Source organism: Malaya genurostris, chromosome 3 (assembly GCF_030247185.1).
Source record: "Malaya genurostris strain Urasoe2022 chromosome 3, Malgen_1.1, whole genome shotgun sequence".
In the NCBI taxonomy this organism is placed as follows: domain Eukaryota; kingdom Metazoa; phylum Arthropoda; class Insecta; order Diptera; family Culicidae; genus Malaya; species Malaya genurostris.
In genome coordinates, this window is record NC_080572.1 from 10,869,095 (window position 1) to 10,893,231 (window position 24,137).

Here is a 24,137-nt window from a genome sequence, read left to right on the forward strand (position 1 = left end):
TGTGGCTTTGCTGGAACACATTCGAGCCACTTGGACTTGGCACTGCATTGCGACGCATCGATCGAAGCGAGTTGCGAGTGAGTGACCTTGCTGCATTGCAGGTTTTCTGATCGTGCGTTTCCTGATTGGTACTGGAGGTGTTTCGCTAGTCTATTCTGTTTGTAGTTTTTAAATTGAATTTATTTCGTTGCTCGCTATGATTAGTATTTTCAACGTAGCAACCGCTACCTACTTACAAAGATTTTCGATTCGTTATGAGTTTGCATTATTTCAGTTGATTCGAAATAGACAGTAATAGGCTCTCAGAAAAATTGATTTTTTTAAGTTTCATGGTTACCTTACCCGTTAATATGAAAAACTCATTCCTCAGCTACCTAGTGGTGTGATAATATCTTTCTCTTTCATCGACATAGTCTCATTAAAATATTTTTTGGCTTTTTTTAAAATAATTTCTGACACTAATTTCAGCTCAATTTGACACTAATTTATTCAGATTGATTGGGGTAGTTCACGAAAGCATGATTCAGTGTTTATGTCAAATGATCTTCGAAATTGATTAACGTCCCAATTTTCCAAACGTTGAAATCGTTTCAGCTATATCTGAGAAAATTGGGCGGTAAAAAACAACGCGTTTCGTCAGCGGTAAAAACAACGAGTATTTACGTCATATCTCCGGAACAGAGATGCCAGGTAAAATTTTCAAATATCTTCAGACAGGGTTGCAAAAGTCTGTATCTCCGAAAAAAATCTGCAGTCAGCAAATATGTCTTGCTGGTAGCAATTTCTCTCTAAAGTAAGTCGCGACTATTTCCAATTTCCAAAGTCTGCGAAAACCTCGATTTTCGAAAATCTACAAAAGCCTGCACAACAAAAAATGTCTTCAACACTATGTACAGGGTGGCAAGTGAATAGCCGATTTCAATTTCCCGGTTCTCCCGGTTATTTTTAGATAAAAATTTCTGGTTTTTTTAATAGGCTCAAATCGCCCCTGTTTAGTTTTTTTAAACATTTTTTTTAATCCGAACTTTAAACAGATATCCCATGTCCAAAAAGGATCATTGTAATAGGCCCGGTAATTGAGGATTCAAATACTTTCCAGGCATTTTGATGTATAAATAGAAAATATTAATTATAAAATGTGCATATAAGAAAAGCATAAAGCCTTTTTCAAGTCATTCAGGGGTTTTGGGTATACGTAACCGATTTATTCCAAATGCATATGACTGTTTTTATTAATTTTTGGGATACATTTGATTGAAAATAAATCAATAAAGAACAACAATCCCAAAAACTAACGCTTGCCACTCGGAAATAACAACAATCTATGCTTGCAACTTCAAACCTTTTTGCACAGAGCTTCTTTGCTCCTTTCGGAAGTGAAAGTGGAAATCTCATTTCGGCTGGAAAATTATAAGTGGCATGATAGTCAAGGATGGCTTTTATCGTATCAAAGAACGCTCTCTACTTACTCTTCACACGATTCAATGAGTGTCATCAAAGAGAGACGGATATCATCTCAGCAACAAAACACCGCCATGGTTCATATAACATAGAATGGACACCAGTGAGAAAGCGAATTTCTCTCGATGACCTGTCTGAGCATCACGGGTTAGCACGCTGCTGTTGGGGATTCTCTCTGAAGCAACAAACTGTCGCTTATACTCGTTTTGTGATCCGATTCTATACAGGCAGTTGATAATTGCGATAGAATAATTTCACTATTGCCACTTATTCTAGCTATGTGTATATAACCTTTGTATAATTTGTGTTTATGAAAATGTATGTGAATACTCTACACAAGGGTTTTGAAATATTGCAACCTAGTATGAGAATCATCAAGTTGAATCATCGATTCGATTTTCTGCGATAATTGTCAACTTGCGATTCTCTCTTAGTAAGGTAACAGCGCCGATCATTGCCGAACTGTATATATATTGTTAAGATAATAATATCGTCATTGCCAGGGCTTCATCCATGGTACAATAAATTGTTATATGGACATATACTGTTTAAATTATGGCGCTTGCAAGCACATATGTTCAATGAACGATACTCTCAGATGAATGCTGTGATTGTGATGAAAACCATAAAACCAATTATTAACAAAGTCCTGTCAGACCAAAAATTGAAAATTTTCATGTAATAGAATTGAATTTAAAATCATTAGATGTACGTATACCTAAGATTTCGGAAAACCGTTCAGCTGCCACAACTTGCTCTTTTAAAACACCAATTTTTTTCTAATGTATCTGTTAGGAAATAAACAATGTTTACGATTTCAATGCGTTGATGGGGAAATAAATCAAATGATAGCTGTTAAAATGCACAATATATCGATCTGGTTTTTCCTAATAGGATTCTAAATGCTCGTAGAGTAATCAGAAAAATAATCAGAAAGTACGAGTTCTTCATGATGAACTCTCCGCTGGCTTTAAACCAGTTTTATTTCCAATAGTTTAACTAATTTATCTTATATGAGAAATCTTTCTACAATTGATCTGATTCTAGCAGATCAATCAATAACATTCAGGGTCTCATATTAAGCAATGAATAGTTCAATTAGTTATATATCCTACCAGCTTAGAACTAATCGACTAGAATACTATCGAATGTAAACCCTGAAATTGTTTTGGAAAATATAGATATAGCCGTATATAATTTAAATCATTACTTTATTGAAGTTCTAAAAGCTCAAACTAAATTCAATTCACCTTCATCAACATTCTTCCCAAGTAGCGCACGTTATTACACTTCAATGACAGTAACTTATGTGACACAAATTGAAACAAGTTAAAAACTTTGCAACGTGCATTATTACTGCTATGTAACCTGCAAAGCGTAAGAGGCGGAGCTTGTGCGACTCAGCAAGGGTTGCCAAACAACTTCTCAGTAAAGAATATTTGATTTGATTCAGCGCGCACTTCAGTCACAATGAAAAAGAAAATATAAGTTTGTGTCAAGTTACAATTTGTTGATGTTTTTCCCATTCAACATTTACGGCCAAAAATTGGCATCTGATAGTGAGAGCTGAAATATAGAATTCAATCTTCTTTAAACTCACTATATCTACTTATAATCTAAGTGCTATTCGATATTTATGGTGAAGTTGATCATTGTACTTATTGAAAATGTGCGCGCCTTCGATATTTTGGGTTTCAGAACATCGACATACAAAATAATATTCATATTTTAATTCCTGTCATATAAAATTTACAGCTACAATGCGAAATGTGTTCAGATAGAGTTTTTTGAGATTAATATTAGTTTTTCATATACCAAAGTTAAAACAGTTGACCAATCGCAATAATTCAAAATTGCACTTTTTTTTTAATTTAATGAATATTTCATTCCCTGGTCATAATGGTAGCCATTGGCATAAGTTTTTCCATGCATACACTGCCGTGACAATGTGTCGAAATATTCTCTCTGTTAATGCGAATGTACTTCCCAAAACGAAACAAGTTTGCTTCGCATATGTACCGGCAAAAAATTTGCGAATAAACGCAGATTTAACTTTAACCAATTTTCTAAATTGGAAAGAATACTTATTCTACTTATTGATTTAATATTACTGTCCGGGATAATGTACGGAAGCTTTCAACCGACACTGTATTTGTATTTCTTTGTTGCATCACAACGAATACGGTAACCAATATGAAATCATTACTAAACTTCATCTTATAGTGTGTCACTTTTTCATTGTCACATTTTGTTACGGTGACCAGTTGACGACTAAAAACAGTCAATGCGAGCACGTCGTAAGAGTTAGATTACCAAAAAGTTACGTTGGAACTTATTGTAACTTAGTATGATGAGATGTCAATTCGTAACATTATTTTGACTCCATTGTCACCATCATAATACGACTTGTTTCGTTGTGTTTGTCATGCGACCATTATGCAGCATCTGTTTTGTTTTTATTTTTTATAAACAAGTTACATGTGCTACTTGGGTTGTGATCCTACTATGAAATAGTTGAGAACCTGTAAAAAAATTAAACATAGATTCACTGAACAAATCAATCCATTTCCTAAATCTTTTTAAGACTGTATACTGGTCCTCAGAAACCAGTTTCAACTCTCAAAAAAGGAACTCAAATACTTCCTGTAAATGGTGAATAAGGTCAATGTCGACAACTCTTCCAATTTTGTGAGTCCTTTTGACATCTCACAGATATATAAGCTTAACACAAGCATTGTCTCAAGATGACATTACTGAGACAAATTATGATGAAACAAGGGTAATCATTAGCAAACTTAAAAACATGAAGGCTCCTATTTTATTAAAAACTAGCTGACCCGTCGAACTTCGTCTCGCCCGTTTTAATTTATGTTTTCGGACAGAAGAATTGTCAAACGTTATGCTGTTAATGTATCTTTCCATTATTTTACTGATTACTTGGCTGCGATGAATTCATAAAAAAATTGTGAATATGTTAAAAGCTTTTGTTACGCAAAAATAAAGCGAATGCACCGCGAATCATCTTTTGAGTCAGTGCATCGAATAGCGATTGTTGATCTCTCTCAGACTATGGTTTCGACATATGGAATAAAACGTGAAGCAAAAATAACTGAGATGACTACTTTAAATTGATTAGAACAAATTTACAAAAGCTGCCCTCGCGACTTGTAGTTCGTCACTTCTCGCTAGTCTGGTGATATAATTTAATCGTGTTTGATGAATGTTCGTAGCGTGACAATCACAGGAAAAAAAATCCATTAACAATTTAGCGATAAAACTTTATTTTTACTTTTAATGTATGACTTCTGGTCAGTCAGTAACTATTTAGTAAATTTTTTGGTGTGGGGGAGTGTGGTGGGCAAAACAAAAAAAAATTTTTACATATCAGAGACTCGGATGTTTCGCATCGCTAAGTTCGACTCCTCTGGTAGACGGTAAAAGTTTAGATGCGAGAAATCTTCTTCTTACTTAAATGAACCTTGTTACGTCGAATTTTCCGCACTTTATCTTCAAATCCTTACTCCTTCTTGAGTACTATGGTTAGTTTGATATTGTTAAAAAATCGAATGATAAAATGAGTAATTCTTGGACATTCGAAAGTTCAAGTTACCATTCATTTAAATATTGTATCCATTAACTTTTACATGAACACTGCATTCGTTTAATAGTTTTATCAATAGTCATCTCATTAGTCAACACCACATAATTTTGTTTAGTACCCCACCTACAATTAATGAATGGTGGAGTTCGGCACTGAGAATCTATATCAGAAAGTTTAATATGAAAATAATGTGCAGTTCTTCTGTTATAGAGGAGTGAAGATGAGGAGTGATTGTACCAGTATGCAGCTTATCGTTCGAGTCAATGCATAAAATCTCACAACTAATGGTTTTCAATCCACCAGAATTTACCCGACGCGAACGAACTTCAGCATGCTAAATTCAAAGCAAACCTCTATGATTGATCTCATTATTTAAACAGCAGCATCTTATAATTGATTCGTACAAAAATCGTGATTTGTTCTACTCACGCCTACGATGGCCAACAATAAACATTTACATTGGACACAATGCATCTTCTGGTAAACAGTATCAGAACTTTTGATAATGTTTACGGTATAGCTAGAACACTCATATGCGTTCCATCATTGAATCATTTGGCAATCAATAATGTTGATACCCAATTAAGCACGTGGCTCGAAATGACGAACCACATGAATTCACACAAAACAACTCGTTGCGCGCCAAATGATTCTTTCAACGATCTAGTATTCCTTCCTTCGACGGCCAAACACTTATGCAACTCGTTATGCGCCAAACACCTATCGATGATCTAGCAATCATTGGCGAGTTTTTCAGTGGAAACTTCCATTGTCTATACAAAATAACTTTATTGGTTTTTCCCACTTTACCGGTAAGTTTTCCTAATTTTTTTGATGTACGAACCCGGTGGGGGTAAAAACTGATCAAACAAAAAAAAACATCTCAATCCGTCCATCCGTTCTTACGTGATGCGATTACAAAGAATGATCTCTGCATATATATATATATATATATATATATATATATATATATATATATATATATATATATATATATATATATATATATATATATATATATATATATATATATATATATATATATATATATATATATATATATAAAGGGTGATTTTTTAAGAGCTTGAGAACTTTTTTAAACAATAAAACGCATAAAATTTGCAAAATCTCATCGGTTCTTTATTTTAAACGTTAGATTGGTACATGACATTTACTTTTTGAAGATAATTTCATTTAAATGTTGACCGCGGCTGCGTCTTAGGTGGTCCATTCGGAAAGTCCAATTTTGGGCAACTTTTTCGAGCATTTCGGCCGGAATAGCCCGAATTTCTTCGGAAATGTTGTCTTCCAAAGCTGGAATAGTTACTGGCTTATTTCTGTACACTTTAGACTTGACGTAGCCCCACAAAAAATAGTCTAAAGGCGTCAAATCGCATGATCTTGGTGGCCAACTTACCGGTCCATTTCTTGAGATGAATTGTTCTCCGAAGTTTTCCCTCAAAATGGCCATAGAATCGCGAGCTGTGTGGCATGTAGCGCCATCTTGTTGAAACCACATGTCAACCAAGTTCAGTTCTTCCATTTTTGGCAACAAAAAGTTTGTTAGCATCGAACGATAGCGATCGCCATTCACTGTAACGTTGCGTCCAACAGCATCTTTGAAAAAATACGGTCCAATGATTCCACCAGCGTACAAACCACACCAAACAGTGCATTTTTCGGGATGCATGGGCAGTTCTTGAACGGCTTCTGGTTGCTCTTCACTCCAAATGCGGCAATTTTGCTTATTTACGTAGCCATTCAACCAGAAATGAGCCTCATCGCTGAACAAAATTTGTCGATAAAAAAGCGGATTTTCCGAATGGACCACCTAAGACGCAGCCGCGGTCAACATTTAAATGAAATTATCTTCAAAAAGTAAATGTCATGTACCAATCTAACGTTTAAAATAAAGAACCGATGAGATTTTGCAAATTTTATGCGTTTTATTGTTTAAAAAAGTTCTCAAGCTCTTAAAAAATCACCCATTATATATATATATATATATATATATATATATATATATATATATATATATATATATATATATATATATATATATATATATATATATATATATATATATATATATATATATATATATATATAGATTTAACCTTGAGATTTTGCCATAAATTTTGCAGGTGTGTTGAATACTTATTTAAAAATTTAATAAACATCCGCTTCTGTTGGATCGAAATTATCCTTATTTTTGAAAATGAGCTTTCATTATGCTGTTATTGATAACAACTAAAAAAAACTCTGATGCTCCATGTTTGATTTAAAATTGCCTGCGAGCCTCTGAACGAGACATGGGGTGTTGGCCCAATTTCCAATGAACAATAAGTTATTTCAACACTTGTACTGTACATTTCGCTCAAACGCAAAATTGGGTATTGTCTCCTACTTTTCAATCGTAGAAAAAAAATATGCTAACAACTGTTACTTATATATCAGCTAAGAATATTTTTCCCGGTTTTTCACTAAAATTTTCGAATTTTTCCCGGTGAAATCAAATTCCCAACTTTTTCCCGGTTTTCCCGATTTTCCCGGTCACTTGCCACCCTGTATGTACCAAACCTGCAGATTTACAGACAAATCTGCAATCTTGGCATCTCTGCTCCGGAAGCAGAAGTCACAGCCATTTGATCTTCGAGCTAGATCAATAGCTTCAAAGTGGGCCTAATTTATTGAAATCGGTTCAGCCACCTTCTGGAAAATTAAACACCAAAAAATTTGTTGAAAGGTGCACACACATACACACACGCACACATACACACAGCTATTTTCCAATCTCGTCGAACGGAGTCGAATGGTATATAACATTATACATTACATACAAAAAATATATGACGATGACGTAAACTACAACTAAATCCATAAAACACAAACATGAACACACATTATAACAATGCCATACAATCTGTTTGAATCAGCACAAAAAATACAATGACCAAGTGGGCCCCATAGCCTATGAACGTCTGAAGAATAGAGCAAATCTGATCAAGGCTCCAGTGTAGAACTAACAAAAAAAAGTTTATCAGTTCAAGAACAACCAAGTAAATTAGTATGGCCAAAAGATAAAAAGACCTTCACATATAAAGTATTTAATAATAATAACCTACACTCTTGCAGCTACATTTATGTGTAAATCTACGTCTTCTGAGACCGACATACGACGACGAGCGTCAAAAATGATTAATTTTCACAGTAGATCTAACACATATTCAATACGTCAAGACATACTGTCAAGTGATGAAACATGTAAAATTATACGTTTGCTTCAAAGACGGGATGCGCTTGACACATATTCAAATCATTCTTGTAAAACTCAGTCTTTTTACGAATTACGTCCTTATGATTTGACTCATATGTGAACTTGCGTCACCTATAAATTTCATATTTTTCTGATGTGTATACTGCCCATACTCGCATATCAGTCCCATATCGATTTTTGCCAATTTTTAATTAGCTTGAGGAATGAAATCTATTCTTAATACGAGGTCTGTTCAAACAGTTCCCGGAATTTTTTAATTGCGCGCGTCTGGAGAGTCCGGTGGTCAAAATTTTTTTTTATTGTGTTGGTACATATGTCCCTAATGTATGGTGAAATTTTCAGCTGTATTCATTGTTTACATTCTGTCTTGTAGCGGCTGATGTAGACGTGTTTTTTTTTGAGCTCGGCGATTTTTGTTAGTTTAAACAATGGAAGAATTGAAGAGTCAAAGAATTTATATTAAATTTTGCGTGAAAATGAAATAAAGTGTAACCAAGTGTGCGAAATGTTACAGAGAGCCTACGGCGAGTCTGCTATGAAAAAAAACAAGTGTTTACGAGTGGTATAAGCGTTTCCAAGATGGCCGCGAAGACGTTGAAGACGACGAACGCTCCGGTCGACCCAGCACGTCAATAATCGATGAAAATGTGGGAAAAGTGGAAAAAATGATTATGGATGATCGCCGAATCACTATTAGAGAAGTTGCTGATGAAGTTGGCATATCAGTTGGCTCATGCCATCATATTTTTTCAAATGTTTTGGGCATGAAACGAGTGGCAGCAAAAGTCGTTCCAAAACTGCTGAATTATTCGTGATTTTTTGGCTAAAAACAAAACTTTAATCATGCCCCAACCTCCTTATTCACCAGATATCGCTCCGTGTGATTTTTTCCCTTTTCCCAAAGTTGAAGAGACCCATGAAAGGACAGCGTTTTTCATCGATTGAAGAGATAAAGGCAGAATCGCTGAGAGTGCTACAGAGCATTACAAAAAGTGACTATCAGAGGTGTTTCGAAGACTGGAAAAAACGCTGGCATAAGTATATTATATATAGGGGGGATTACTTTGAAGGGGACCATATAGATGTAGACGAATAAATAAATATTGTTTTAGAAAAATGAGAATTCCGGGTACTTTTTGAACAGAACTCGTATACTCACAGAAAGTTGAGGGTTTATTTAGTAAAATGTGTAAAATATATCAACTCATGTCTGTCCCATATGCAAAGTACATGCATACCAATCCCACTCAGTGTAAATTTCAATAATTTCATTTGTTGCAATATTCGAATAGCGAAAGTGTATTACCGATATTTCATGTAATAATACCATGATTTAGCATTAGGTAGCACAGTAAATCAAAAATTTCGAAAATTAAATTTTGATCGTCTTTTTCTCGACATGCCGATTTTCCATATGGGACTGATATGTAAGTATGGTCAGTATATATTTTATCAGTTCAAAAAAGTAAGTTCATATTTTGCTGATGTGTATATATTTTATCAGTTAAAAGATTTTTTGCGTATTTTGCATCGTTATTTTAAACAAAAGTTTGAATTTTTCAAATCTTTTCACTCTATAATTTCGGAAACACCGACTGAAATTTCAAAGTAACCTGTGGAGCCATAGGGCCTATGTTTTAGAAAACCCGGCTTAACTATTCCTGAGAAATCGGGGTGAGTTCCGTTTATTATGAGTTTTTTTATCACTATTTCCGGTATGTACGGAATCGGGAACCGGGAACCAGTATAGCCAAAGCCGACTCATTTGGCTATCAATTAGCTGTTTATATTGGAAATGTTTTAAGTAGAGCGTCTTCAATCTTTGGATCGTCACTTAAGTCGTCTTTTACTACACTTACCAGGGTGCATTTTCAAAATTCCACAACACGAAAGTGTAGACAACATAAGGTGCAAGATTGTTATTAATGTCACGTTAATTGCGTAAATGTTATTTAAATAGTGAAAACCTGTTTTAATTCACCTAGTGATGTAATGATGCCTTTTTAATATCAATCATACACTGTGGTCTCTTTTTACGCGGTTTCTTTTTACACGGATTTCCGAAGTTACGCGGTTGTTTTTTTACGCGGATTTCCGAAGTTACGCCTTTTTTACACGGGTTTCCGAAGTTACGCGTTTTTCTTTGCGCAGATTTCTGAAGTTACGCGATCTCAAATTTTCTAAGGCGATTTTGACAAAAAATTTTTTTTTGAGATTACACCAGATCTGGACGTTTCATGCATTTTTAAGATATTTGGCATCAAAAATTTTTTTTCTTTAGTTTTGAGGTTTTTTTTACGCGGTTTTCCGAAGTTACGCGTTTTTTTTTGCTCTTTTTTTTGACGCGATACGTATCCCCTGCGTAAAAAGATACCTCAGTGTACTATCATATCTAATACTGTAGTATTCTTCGAAATGCCGGCGAACAACCGCAGCTAAGGTAAAGCCGGGTATAAATAAACGATATAAATTAATTAAATTCTTTTCTTCGATTCTTGAAAAAATAGCCGGAAATGGGTCGTTGGCCGTCTACTGATGAAACTACTACCGATTGGGGTAGTTTTGAGGTCGATTTAAACAATTTTTTTACGTTTTTTGTTTCACTCCTTCAAGTGTTGGTATACAATTTTTAACACAGATTACTCTATGCTTCCGGAACCAAAAATCGGATCAAGATAAAATTCTGAAGTTTTAATAAGACGATAAGACCATTCATTTAAATCTAAGTATGTAATGTCTAAGTATGTGACAGTAATTTGAAATAGGAATTTTTACACCAATCACTTTATAATTCCAGAACCGGAATTCAGATCCAGATGAAGTTAGGAAATTTTGTAAAAGATCATTAGACCTTTTATTTGAATCTAAGTTTGTTAAAATCGGTCGGGCCATCTCTGAGGAAAGTTAGTTCACATACCTCGATATCTCCGAAACCAGAAGTCAGATAAAAAAAAACCTCCACCATAAAAACTTTCATTTGAATCTGAGTTTGTGAAAATCGGTTCAGACATCTCCGAAAAAAATGGTGCACTGATTTTCACATTTTTTTGCACATTTTACCCTATAATTCCGGAACCGGAAGTCGTATCCAAACAATATTCAGGATATTTGTATGGGACCCCAAGATCTTTTTTTTGAAATTTGTGAAAATCGGTTCAGCCATCTGCGAGAAAAGTTAGTACGAAAAAACGTTACATACACACATATACACACATACATTTTTCGTACTCGACGAACTGAGTCGAATGAAAACTGAAACGCTTGGAATAGATTACCTCTACTTATTCATTGAGTATCTCAACATAAAGGCTTATATCATAAATATACCGTGATGAAATCTAGATAATTTAGTATATAAATGATACGATACGATTAGTACATAAAAAACATATACACTAAGGTCTCTTTTCACACGGTTTTTCTTCGCACGGTTTTTTTATACACTACTTTTTTTACACGGATTCCGGAATTTACACGGTTTTTATTTACACGGTTTTCGCAATTAACACGGTTTCTGATGAGAGTTTCAAAAGAACTGTCTTGAATGATATAGCTCTAGTAGTATTATGATTATTAGGCTGTTTATATGTGTGTCTTAGGATAGTTTAATAGGCAAAACGATTTAGGCGTATTTGGCTTGCTACGGGTTCGAGTCCCATCTCTGCGGTGGCTTTTTCGCGGTTTTCATTACTTAGTTGTATTCGCATGTTTTCCTCGTAAGATGCTGACCAAATTTATTTGCTTTTGTTATTTTTCACTATTTTTAGAAAAAAGAGTACTGTAAAATGTACTGTATTTTCAAAGTCGATGTACTATATTTTCTTGATTTTTACGCCAAATGTATTGCTTTTCGTAAAAAGAATATACGAGCGTTACACAAAGCCATTAAGATTAATTTGCTTGTCGTACAACGCGTTTTCTAAGTGTTCTAATTCTAATTTATCATCCAATGTGTTTTATCAAGTATGACCCTTCTCGTAACATCTGGCTGTTTTTTAGATATCCGTTTTTATTGTGAAACAACAGTTACATTTTCACAGTTATGTGCACCTTGTATAAATTTGGGAGTTAAAAAATAAGCTTTTTTCCCCTTCAATTTATCAAAAGTTACATTTTATCCAAAACAAAACTAACAAATAATCAAATCTACGGTTTTTGGAATTATAACGTCAAATTTTCCAAGCGGTTTTTTTTTTTGCACGGTTTCCGCAATTAACACGGTTTTCTTGTACACAGATTTTTTTTAACACGGTACGTATCCCCCGTGTAAAAAGAGACCTTAGTGTATGTTGTAGCGATGAAAATTAGGTCATATTTTTCTGTGAATCACAAGAAAGGAGAAAGAAATTAAATCGATGTTGCCAAACACACAAATGCAAAGGGAATTTAGGGAGTCACGTGGTCGAACCAAAACCTATACACGATCCACTGTATCAGGTCTTGAACAACTGTTGGAAATTTTTAATAATTTTAAAATTATAATTCCGGAACCGGTAGTCGGATCGGAATAAAACTTCATTGCTATTTCAGGCCTTAAATGACGGTTGGAAATTTTTAACAAATTTCAAATTTAAATTTCCATTTTTTAAGTTTTTTTTCCAATTTTTTGAGTTTTTTATCACGTTAGAAGTGGGAATCCGGGGACCGATATAACCGAAATAAGTTTGTTTAGCCATCAACTAACAAGATCTTCAAACTGAAGAAAAGTGAAAATCAGTTTTTATGAAGCCGCCTCATTTACATGGTCACTTATGAAAACACATAAAATTGAATTATTTTCAACAATCACTCTCTCTAGAACTTATACACAGATTTCGATTTTCGTCAAAAACAAACTTTATATCTTTACGTTTCATGCATTTCTAAAACAAATAGCATAAAAAAAATCGATTTCGGACATATCAAAACTTTTTTAAATCCCATTGATATTTTTCAAAACTTTGTATAACAGTAGCTATCTAGGAAAAAAATCCAAGTAGCTCTTCTTGCTTGGGTTGCGCTGGGTATTTTACCTGACAAACGAATATATGTGAATAGCACAGAGGATGAAACCCTTTTCTTAATATTCGTTGCTTCAATTTGCAAGCCCTGCTTCTTAATCGCGATACTATTAATTTAAAACAAATTGGCTCAGCTACCACGTTCCCTTAATTATCTGGAGATTTGTGCCTTCGAGACTATTAGTTAAGAATAAAATGGTGAGAATATCAGTTATATTTGCAATTGTCAGAATATAAATATGAGTTTTATGAGTAAGTCGAGGTTTGTGGATTGGAGTCATGTCTCTCGAGGATATATTGATAAACATTTGTACGATCGATTCATGTGTAAACACCACTTCAATTTAATATGCTTTTTCAATTCAATACATAACCAAAGTGATTTGTTTCAAGATTCACTAAGATACGAGATTGTTTTTGATTATTTTTCACTTAGCATTCATGTGTATTTCCTTTGGATGTAATGTGTTTTGCTATTAAATCGGACTGCATGTGTTAAACACTTCATTTTCTAGTGGGAATGAGTACAACCGGAACCGGAAGTAGTTTAAACACCAAATTTAGGAATTCGGTATAAAACTGTAAGACTTTTCCTTTGAACCTATAAGTTTGTAAAAATCAATTTGGCCATCTTGAAGAAAAGTGAGTGAGATCCTTTTTGCAGGTTTTAATCACCATTTCCAATTCTTCCGAAACCGGATTCAGATGACCGGAACAGCCGAAGTTGTTTCGTTTGCCAGCAACAAATTAGAACAGCTTTGAAACTAGTTAAACCTAAGCTTACTATCTCGAAATGAAATCAAGCAAACGAAGCGAACCTGCGTTTCTGTTACTTCTGCATATGTAAGTCAAACTAAACAGCATGAATCAGCAGCATAAAACATGTTGTTACAACAAACACTACACCCAAACCTCCGTTTACGTAATTTTTTTTACGTCACCTCTTTTTACAAACAAAACCCCAAATAACGTAATCATTTTTTACGAACCAAATCCCAAATAACGAACTTTTTTTACGAATCTACTTCGTAAAAAGAGGTTTTGGCATACAAGGAAAATCATTCCCGGCTCATTTACATTCCATGAAAATTACTACAATAAGGGTATTTTCGGAACGGGTTGGAATGAAAAGAAAAACTTTCTTAAGATCTCCTTTCCGAATTTAATCCCACATTATTGTATGAAACCTCCAGTTTTATACTTCATCAATAGGTGATTCGTCAATGTCACCAAGAGGCTTCCAAAGAAGAAAATATTGATTAAAAAAAACGAACACTACTCCCGGTTCCCACGGAAACCGTCGAACACTGCAAGAGTAATTAGGAACCCCACCGAAAGAAGGACAGCCAGCACTAATTACCATCGTTTGTTGGCGGCCGTCGTTCAGAATGATCGATTTTGTGATTTTCTAGGCCAGTTCGACGATTGTCGCTTCGAACCGACGATTATCACTCACGCGGCACGGTTTAATTTCACAACTCTACGATGCAGCCCAGGTCGAGAAAGGTTATCAGTGCAAACATAATCAGAGCGGAGTCTGTTGGAATTAGGTTCATGTGATGAAGAGCAATTGCCCAAGCTCAGCAGAAAACGAGACCAACAAGGTTATGAATTCGAATACCACTTCCGCGATTTTTCTGAATTTACTCAACTTGTTATCAACTTGCTTGAATAGGCAACTTTCAGACACAGTGACCCAGTTTCTTTCCCTTGTCTTATCTGCAGTTCAGGGCACATGAATCAGAAAGCAAAAGTTGTGACCGGCATTAAATGTGTGAATATTATTTAATGTACGCAGTGCGATAAAACGATTAAACATACCACAAAAGAACCTGTTGATCTTAAAAGTATACGAGCCAAGTTCCATCAGCGATATCTTGTCCTGTTTTTCAGTTTTTCCTTCTAAAGTCGCGGACGTTTATTGACGAAACTTGATATGATTTATCGGATTTCTTGTAAATTATGCAGACCCACTGGCCAGAGAGTTGGGGTCGGTCATGGTTTACCATAATTTGCATGGAATAAAAGGGATAATTTTAAATTAGAATTTCTTGTTTTTTGTTTAACTGAGAATATCGCTGTAACATGGAAAAGACATATATTCAACCATAAAACAGTACTCGAAACCCGTGCTTTTCGAACAAAAAGTTTCGATTGATGATTCGAAACAAAAGTCATAGCATCAAACAAACGAATCACTCGAAAAACTCAGAGGCTCAGATTCCATCATGTTTTCCACTGATCGACCAATTAGAGTTTCACAAGCACAGACATTTTTGTAATCATATCATACAAGCTCGAATCGGATATTTCAACAGTATTTTGAATAAAAGAAAATGAACGTTTACCTGATGGAAGGACAACGACTTATCAGAGACGTCCAATGGCGTTTTCGTTTTTAAATCGCAGCGGAACCGGCAGAGATTCCAGGTAAAAATTAAAAGATGCGTTGAAAAGGTCTGTAAAGTCTGCCGAATGAACAATTATGCACAGTGATTGGTTAGGCGTGCAAAAAAGAAGACCGCAGCGATTGAAACACATGATTTTAAAAAGTCTGCAATAAAAACACTTCTGCAGTTTGTTTTAAAAACCTGCAGATCCTGGCATCTCTGTACACCAGTGTAGTGAAGGTTGCACTTAAGCCGTTCGTTTTTACCGATTGCAGTTCATCAGTGCTAATTTTATCTGCACCAATACCACTGATGTAGCACTCATAAAAGTTCGATGTAGCCATTTATAAACGAAAACGCCATAAGATTCACGCTAAGCAAGCAATACAACCCCATAATCTAATTGTCACGCTAACTCAGCTAGGTACTGAAAATATACAAATTCAAAACAGAAAGATTTGGAAAAAACTCACCGGCAGAAAACACGTTTGTTTTGTCACTGTATGCATTCAATTTCATCAACTTTCCGGCTGTCTCCATACAAAGATTTTTTTTATTCCAAATTTCAAACCACTAATGAAGTGAGCAAATTCACATACAGAAAATATACTCTCGGTACACAGTTCACCTTCTTCGAACGATAGCTTCGAGACGCTAAGCACAGAAAACTATTCTATTTCACAACATCGATCCGATTGATTGATCCGAGAAAACTCAATTAACTTTCATACGAGAACAAACAAATCACTTCACGAAAAACTTTGACATTAGTGAAAACTATTGGCGACTGACGCACACGCCTACTGCGTTTTATTCTCTCTGACTAGAAGGAATCCGTTTGAATGATTTTTTTTTGTTCGCCGTGGCAACTGGCGTTAACGGATCAAATTAAATTGGTTACAATTCGAAGTATAGTTTTGTTGAGAAAAACCACACCGCAAAAAATGAATTGTAACAAACCGATGTTATTCTCAATTTATATGAAAACCTGTTTTAATCCACCTAGTGGTGTAATGATACCTTTCTCATATATAATACTGTGGGATTCTATTCAAAATGATTCTTTTCGATTTTTGAAAGAAACCAAGGGATTGTTTGTGCATTAACTAGTATAACATAGAGAATGAAACAGTTCTCTGGTAAGGCTATCCATTAGAAAACGAAGTATTATATGTACTTCCAGCACCGGTACCCGAGAACCGGTATAATCGAAGTCGGTTCGTATGGCCACCAACATGACGTACAAACTCTACTAGTTTTTATTCAAATTTTGAAGATTTTATGTGATATTGCCGTCGTACTTTAAACGACGATTTCAATTTTTGTTGTATCCGAAAATATGTAGTAATTTTTTGTAGGACCATAAGACCTTTTATTTGACCCTAAGATTAGAAATAACCGTTCTGAGCTCAGTTTCGAATTTTTTTACGTTTTTTGTTTCGCTGGTTTGAGTGACGGTGTACAATATTGAACACCCTTTACCTTATAACTCCGGAACCGGAAGTCGGATCCGGATGAGATTCAGGAATTCCGTATGGGACTGTGAGACCAATCATTTGAATCTAAGTTTGTGGAAATCGGTCAAAACATCGCTGAGAAAAGTGAGTGAGATCCATTGTGGAACATATGACCGCTATTTCCTGTCCTTTCGGAACCGGAATCGGTTTGTTCAGTTGCCTACTAACGGAAATGGAAGTCGAACATTCGTAAGACATTTCATTTGTATCAAGGTTTGTCAAAATCACACACACACACACACACACAAACACACTACCAAAGCGATCGTGTGTCACTCTAAACGCACAAGCCCAAAGACTGGAGCGCCATTAGGCGCATCAGGGTTGATGCCAGTGAGATCCTGATTATGGAAAACTGGCAGCACACGAACATGGACACGAATACGAAGCATGCCTAGACACTACGTCACTACGTCAGAGAGCTGACAACCGTACTATTCTACTACCCCAGTAAGGAAGGATGACACCTTCCGGAAACGGCGAGTGGGCTAATGGTACGATTGCCTCCGTCCCGTTAAAACCTCGGCAGGCCTCCAAGTACGTTCCAAACCCGCCACCTTAGTCGGTGGAAGTAGGCTCAGTTGACGTTGTCCTGACTCGCGCTGATCTGGCTCTGAACCCTGTTCCCCATAAGGGGCCGGGTCATTCCTAGCATGGCGTCACTGCTGGCAAACATCACCATGGGATCATGAAGGTAACCCAGTACGACCTCGGAAAAGCACCAAAAAGGAGGTCGAAGAAAGCTAGCGGGTACGGCCAACACACCGGCCTCGACATTCAAGAGGGTCAGATCTTCACCGGGCGAAGGAAAACCAGGGGCGTCCAAGAAACAGAGAGATACCCTGGGAAGACGCATCGATGTAGGTCCAAGAGATGAAGAGGTTGAAGGGGATACCAACAACGGTACTCCCGAAACTCCCTGCAAGTGGTTGGGGGTCGAAAGAACGAGAAAAAAACCCGGGACAGCAAAAGGAAGCCTCCTGAAGAGAAGAAGGGCGAAGCACTCATCGTGAAGACAAGCGCGGAGGATTATCTTGAGATTCTGCGAACATAAACGCACCCGAACGGAAGACATGATCTTTGAACTGAAAAAAAACTCGAAGAACAAGATATAATACAGATCATATTATAAAGATATAATACGGAAATTTGTTGGAAACAAGGCCGAAGTAAAAGCCATGACCGCAGAAGCGACCCTCCAGTGTGAAAATCTAGATGAAATCACTACCGAGGAAGAGGTTAAAAATGCCCTGAAAGAGGCATGTGAAATGGCTGATACTGAGTTTAATGTAACCCTAAGAAGAGGAATACTTGGTATGCAGGTGGCAGTCATAAAACTACCAGTTGACGCAGCCAATAAGGCACTGGAGATCGGTAAAATCAGAGTCGGTTGGGCGGTTTGTCCGTTGAGCATCCATCAGCAGCCGGAGGTGTGTTTCAAATGCCAGGGATTTGGTCATATGGCAAGAAACTGCAAGGGACCTGATAGGACTAAGCTGTGCAGAAGATGTGGTGAAGAGGGCCACAAGGCACGGGGTGACATCGTCGATGTCACCTTCTCTAGTTCTGGAATAGTGCGGAACATGTACTAGAGAGTAAGCGAGGAATATACCCACAGCGATCATCAAGCAATCCAGTATCGTATCGGGAACAGGAGACAGTTAGAGCCACGTGAAAGGCAGTGGAGCGGGCGAAGATGGAGAACGGAAAACTTCGATAAAGACGTGTTCGTCGAGGCACTTCGTTTTGAGCAAAATCCGTTGGATCTGAGCGCGGAAGAGCTGATAGCAGTAATCACACGAGCCTGCGATATAACCATGCCGAGAAAAACGAAACCAAGAAATGGCCGTCGTCCGGTGTACTGGTGGAATACAACCATAACAGAACCACGGGCCAGCTGTCTTCGATCCAGGAGGAGAAGCCAGAGGGCACGAACCGACTAAGAAAAAGTGTATAAAGAAGAGAACTGTACAGAACGGCAAAAGCCGCGCTAAATGAAGCAATCAGATCCAGCAAGAAAGCCGGCATGAACGAGTTCTGTACAGAAGCCAATGTGAACCCCTGGGGAGATGCTTACAGAGTGGCTATGGCAAAATTAAAAGGCCCAGCTGTACCCCGTGAAAGGTGCCCAAAGAAGATGAAGGCCATCATTGACGGTCTGTTCCCGCAGCATGAACCATCCACATGGCCGCCCACACCATACGAAGTCGACGGGGATTATGACGAAGAATCTCGGATCACTAATTACGAGCTAATCTTGGTGGCAAAAGCAATGAAGGTAAAGAAAGCTTCAAGGTTCGACGGCATCCCAAACCTGGCTCTGAAAACAGCAATTTTGGAAAACCCGGATATGTTTAGAACCACGATGCAGAGATGTATATACGGAGGAAACTTCCCCGACAACTGGAAGCAACAGAAGGTGGTGCTGCTACCAAAGCCGGGAAAACCCCCTGGAGATCTGTCGGCATATAGAACTATTTGCCTGTTGGACACAGTTGGTAAACTACTAGAGAAAGTAATCCTGAACAGGCTCACGAGATACACCGAGAGTAATAACGGTCTCTCAGACATGAAGTTCGGTTTCCGAAGCGGCAGGTCGACAGTGGATGCCATTCACGTGGTGGTAAAAGCACAGCACAGGAACAGCAGAGACGGGGTTATCGCTACTGCGCCGTTGTCACCTTGGACGTAAAGAATGCCTTCAACAGTGCAAGCTGGGAAGCCATAGCCAACTCGTTACACAAAATGAAAGAACCGGAATATCTGATCTACGAAACTGAGAAAGGAGAGGAAAGAAGAATAGTCACAGCAGGCGTTCCTCAGGGATCTGTTCTTGGCCCGACACTCTGGAACGCGATGTACGATGGAATTCTGAAGCTGAACCTTCCTAGAGGCGCGAAACAGGTCGGTTTTGCGGATGATGTGCTGCTAGTAATCGTGGGTGAATCAAAAGAGGAGGTCGAAGTTCTTGCCACAGAGGCGATAAACTTGGTGGAAGATTGGATGCGAAAGAAAAAGTTAACATTAGCGCACCATAAAACCGAAGTGGTGATGATTAGAAACTGGAAAGATGTACAACATCTGAAAATTACGGTCAGGGAACATATTGTCAACTCAAAGCGTGAGGTAAACCATCTAGGGGTGATGATTGACGACCGGCTGAGCTTCAACGGCCACGTAGATTATGTGTGCGAGAAGGCGACGAGATCGATCAAAGCTTTGCTTTGAATCATGCCAAACAACTCGGTGATAAACAGCAGTAAGAAGAGGCTCTTGGCCAGTGTGACTACGTCAATAAAGAGGTATGGCGGACCAGCCTGGGCGTCGGCGCTCAAGACAAAACGAAACCAGAAGCGGCTAAACGGCATGAGAGAGCATGATCCCAATCGGAATAGTAGAGGAAACATGGAGAGATCAACTTCTACCTGACACAGTTCCTATCTGGTCACGAATGTTTCAGGAAGTACCTGCATAGATTTGGGCACGCAGAGTCACCGTTTTGTCCGAGCTGTGCAAACGTCGAAGAGACACCGGAATATGTGATCTTTGATTGTCCCCGATTTATGGCAGAGCAAAATGAAATGCGTCTAGTAATCGGAGAGGACATCTGCGTCGACAACATAGTGGAAAGAATGTGCGGCAACGAAGAGATATGGAAGGCGGTCAACAGAGGGGTGATGCATATAATGTCATGGCTTCAACGGAAATGGCGAGAAGAGCAGCGAAACGGTCAAGAATGAGGAACGAGAGCCTGGATAAGGATAAACAGTGGATATCACTGAGCAAAAAGATGAGCTAGAGTAGATGCGCAAGATCGCAGCCCCCTCCCGAAGTAATACTATATGGTGGTCCCGGGAGGATAAGGGCATGGAGAAAAGGGGGTGTTTTAGTGGGTTCGACTCCCACATACCGAGCTATCCTGCCTGCATACAGAGCTATGTGGAGATAGTTTGATGGTCCGGCGATTTCACCTCCTATTACACACACACAGACATTGCTCAGCACGATTAACTGAGTCAAATGGTATATGAAACTTTTACTAGTCGGTTTTTCAAGTGATTGCATAACCTTTCTATATGAAAAAGGCAAAAATTAGGCGCACTGAACACCAAACACAATGATGTTCTATTGTTTTGACATCGAAACAACGTATTGAATATCGTACATCAGCTTGACTGCATACTGTGTAGGATTCTGATAGGAAATTATACATTTTTTCGTGTAATATTGCAAACCTTAGAAAGACACCAACATTATTGTGACAAGTGATGTGTCGTTCTAATGGCTGTAATATTACACGCAAAGATGCAGGATTTCCTATCAAAATCATATACAAAAATTTAAACAAATAATTATTGAATTTGATGTTCAGTGTGTTTAATTTTTTGCCTTTCTCTATAAAAAGGTATTAGAATTGCTGGAAAACCCGACTTTCGAACGGAGCCTCGGAGACCCATAGTGTTATATATCATTCGACTCAGTTCGACGAGATCGGAAAATGTATGTGTGTGCACGTTTCGAAGATATTTTTACCGCTCAATTTTCTCAGAGATGGCTGAACCGATTTTCACAAACTATAGCTCGTTTGATAGCTATTTTCGGCCCATTGATCAAGTTCGAAGATCAAATTACTGCGACTTCTGGTTCCGGAGATATGATGGTATAAGTGACGTAACCGACAAAACACGTTGTTTTGTTTTATTTTTCTTTTTTTTTTATTTATTTATCAGTTTATCGTTAGCAACGTTTCAGGCAGAAAACGAGTAAAATTGGGACAATTGGTTTACGTGAGTAATAAAATAATGGTGACATAAAGTTTTTGCACAGTTGCAATTTTTCTATGAGTTGGTTTGTTTGGTTGCGCAAGTTTACAAATGATCAATGATTGTTAAATTTCGACCGCGAATGAATTGTACGATGTTCGGAAGATTATGTAAAAGAAGAGAAATTTCTACAAAATCGTTTCGAAAAATGTAAAACTATTTCAGGAACACAATCGTTTCACTATGTTGAGCCGCACGGAGACAAGGAATTACATAAATATGAAAGTTTTCTCTTCCCAAGACACGTTTGAAGTATTGAGTGAATTTCTAATATGTTTGGTTGCAATATTTTATATTTTGTAACAACAAGAAAAGTTTACTATATTCACTTTGAGTGGTGAAATATTTGATGATCTGCTTTTTTCTACGAAATCACGCAACAGTGAAACATTTTGAGATTAAATTAAACGAAGTTTCATTACGTTCGTCTACTGAAGTATGAAATGAGTTCTATAAAATCCCAAGACACAACTGAAGTAAAGTTTTTGAGATAATCAATTAAAGAGGACATGTTTTTTAGTGTGAAAAAATTAATACATTGTTTTAAAGCTCATTTTAGTAGCTAAAATGACGGATTCAAAACATTTACATGTATAAATGTCTTCAAAAAGATTCCATCCCACTGGTATGTGGATGAAATACGTATTAATTGGAAGCAATAGTGCTGTTTGCAGACCGATAGAATTCGGAATTTAAATAATTATCCTTGCATAATTAATCTTTATAATTTGTGTTAGATCAATGGTTATTGTTTAAAATAATTTAAAGTTTGTTTCTCTTTGAGTCAACAGTGAATCGTCTTTGATAACAACATAATATGATTATCAACTGTGAAAGGGTTGGATCGGTCTAAACGATCTGCTCCCCCCACAAAATGTTACGAATTGCGCATCGGCGGAAACCGGCCCACCACCCCGATATTCAAGCAGTTGGCTCCACCCATCATGCGCCTCAGCAACAATACGATTTTTCCCGACGCTCATTGTCTCGAACGAGCAATTGTTACTACAGCTAGCGTGTGGTGGGCCAATTTTCCAACCATTCTGCTCTCGGCTCGATTCATTCATACTCTCCTTTAATGAAACCCGCTCTTCGTTCTCGTCTTTCTCTCTCTCTCTCACTTTCCGCTAGTGCTCATACAATACACCCTTGTCAATTTCCATTGTACTGTGCCGGTGGAAAACTCACTTACCATAAAGAGAGCCGAAACTCATTGACAAACCTGATAAAGAAAACAAGTTCAAAAGAAAAGCTTTCGCTCTCCAACTCAACCAAACAAAGATCCCATCGAAACAGGCCACGTGGTTAGGATTGTAACAATAGCTCTCACCGATGCGGCATTTCGATTGAAATGGTTTTGCCTGGGGTTTGGCTCGGTAACGGTGGTAACGACAGCGGTTGCGGTAACGAAAAACTGGGGAAGAGATTTTCCTCCTCAGCAGGCGCCGAACAATGACTGGATGCACCGAACGCAGCTAACGAACGAAAAGACGAACAGCGCGCACGTGGGTCGATGATGATCATTGTCTGTGCAGTGATTCGTGATTTTTCCCTTTGTCTTTAGCCTCTCCTCTTTTGTTTTCGAATCTTTCGGTGTTCGCATCTCATTACCATGAACGAAGTGGCTCGGCAAACCCCTTTCCGCTCGATGATTCGCTTTGAATTTTCCCCATGAGACAATTTGTGTAAATTTACTCATCGTGTTGCTTTTCCTTTGGGATCAGAATCGGATCCGAGCAAGCGGGGTAAGTATTTTGAATTCGAGTTTGGTGTTTTGCCCCTGTGATGTCTAGGGTTGGGGAAGGAAAACTTTTCTCAGGTTAAATATCACAGTGAATCTCGTTAACGATAATTATTAAGCAAAGCCCTACTCCACCCTCGTCCACTCGGTCTCGGGTCTCATTAACAAGATGACAGTGCACAATTGTTTATCTTGTTCCTTTTTTGCTGTGTCTATTGAAAGCCGGAAAAACTTCAAACGATTCGGTTTCGGCAGACAGACAAGACAGAGTTTGTTTAGGGAGCAAGTTTTTGGAAAAAAGTAAACAAAAGCAAATGCGCAGATACT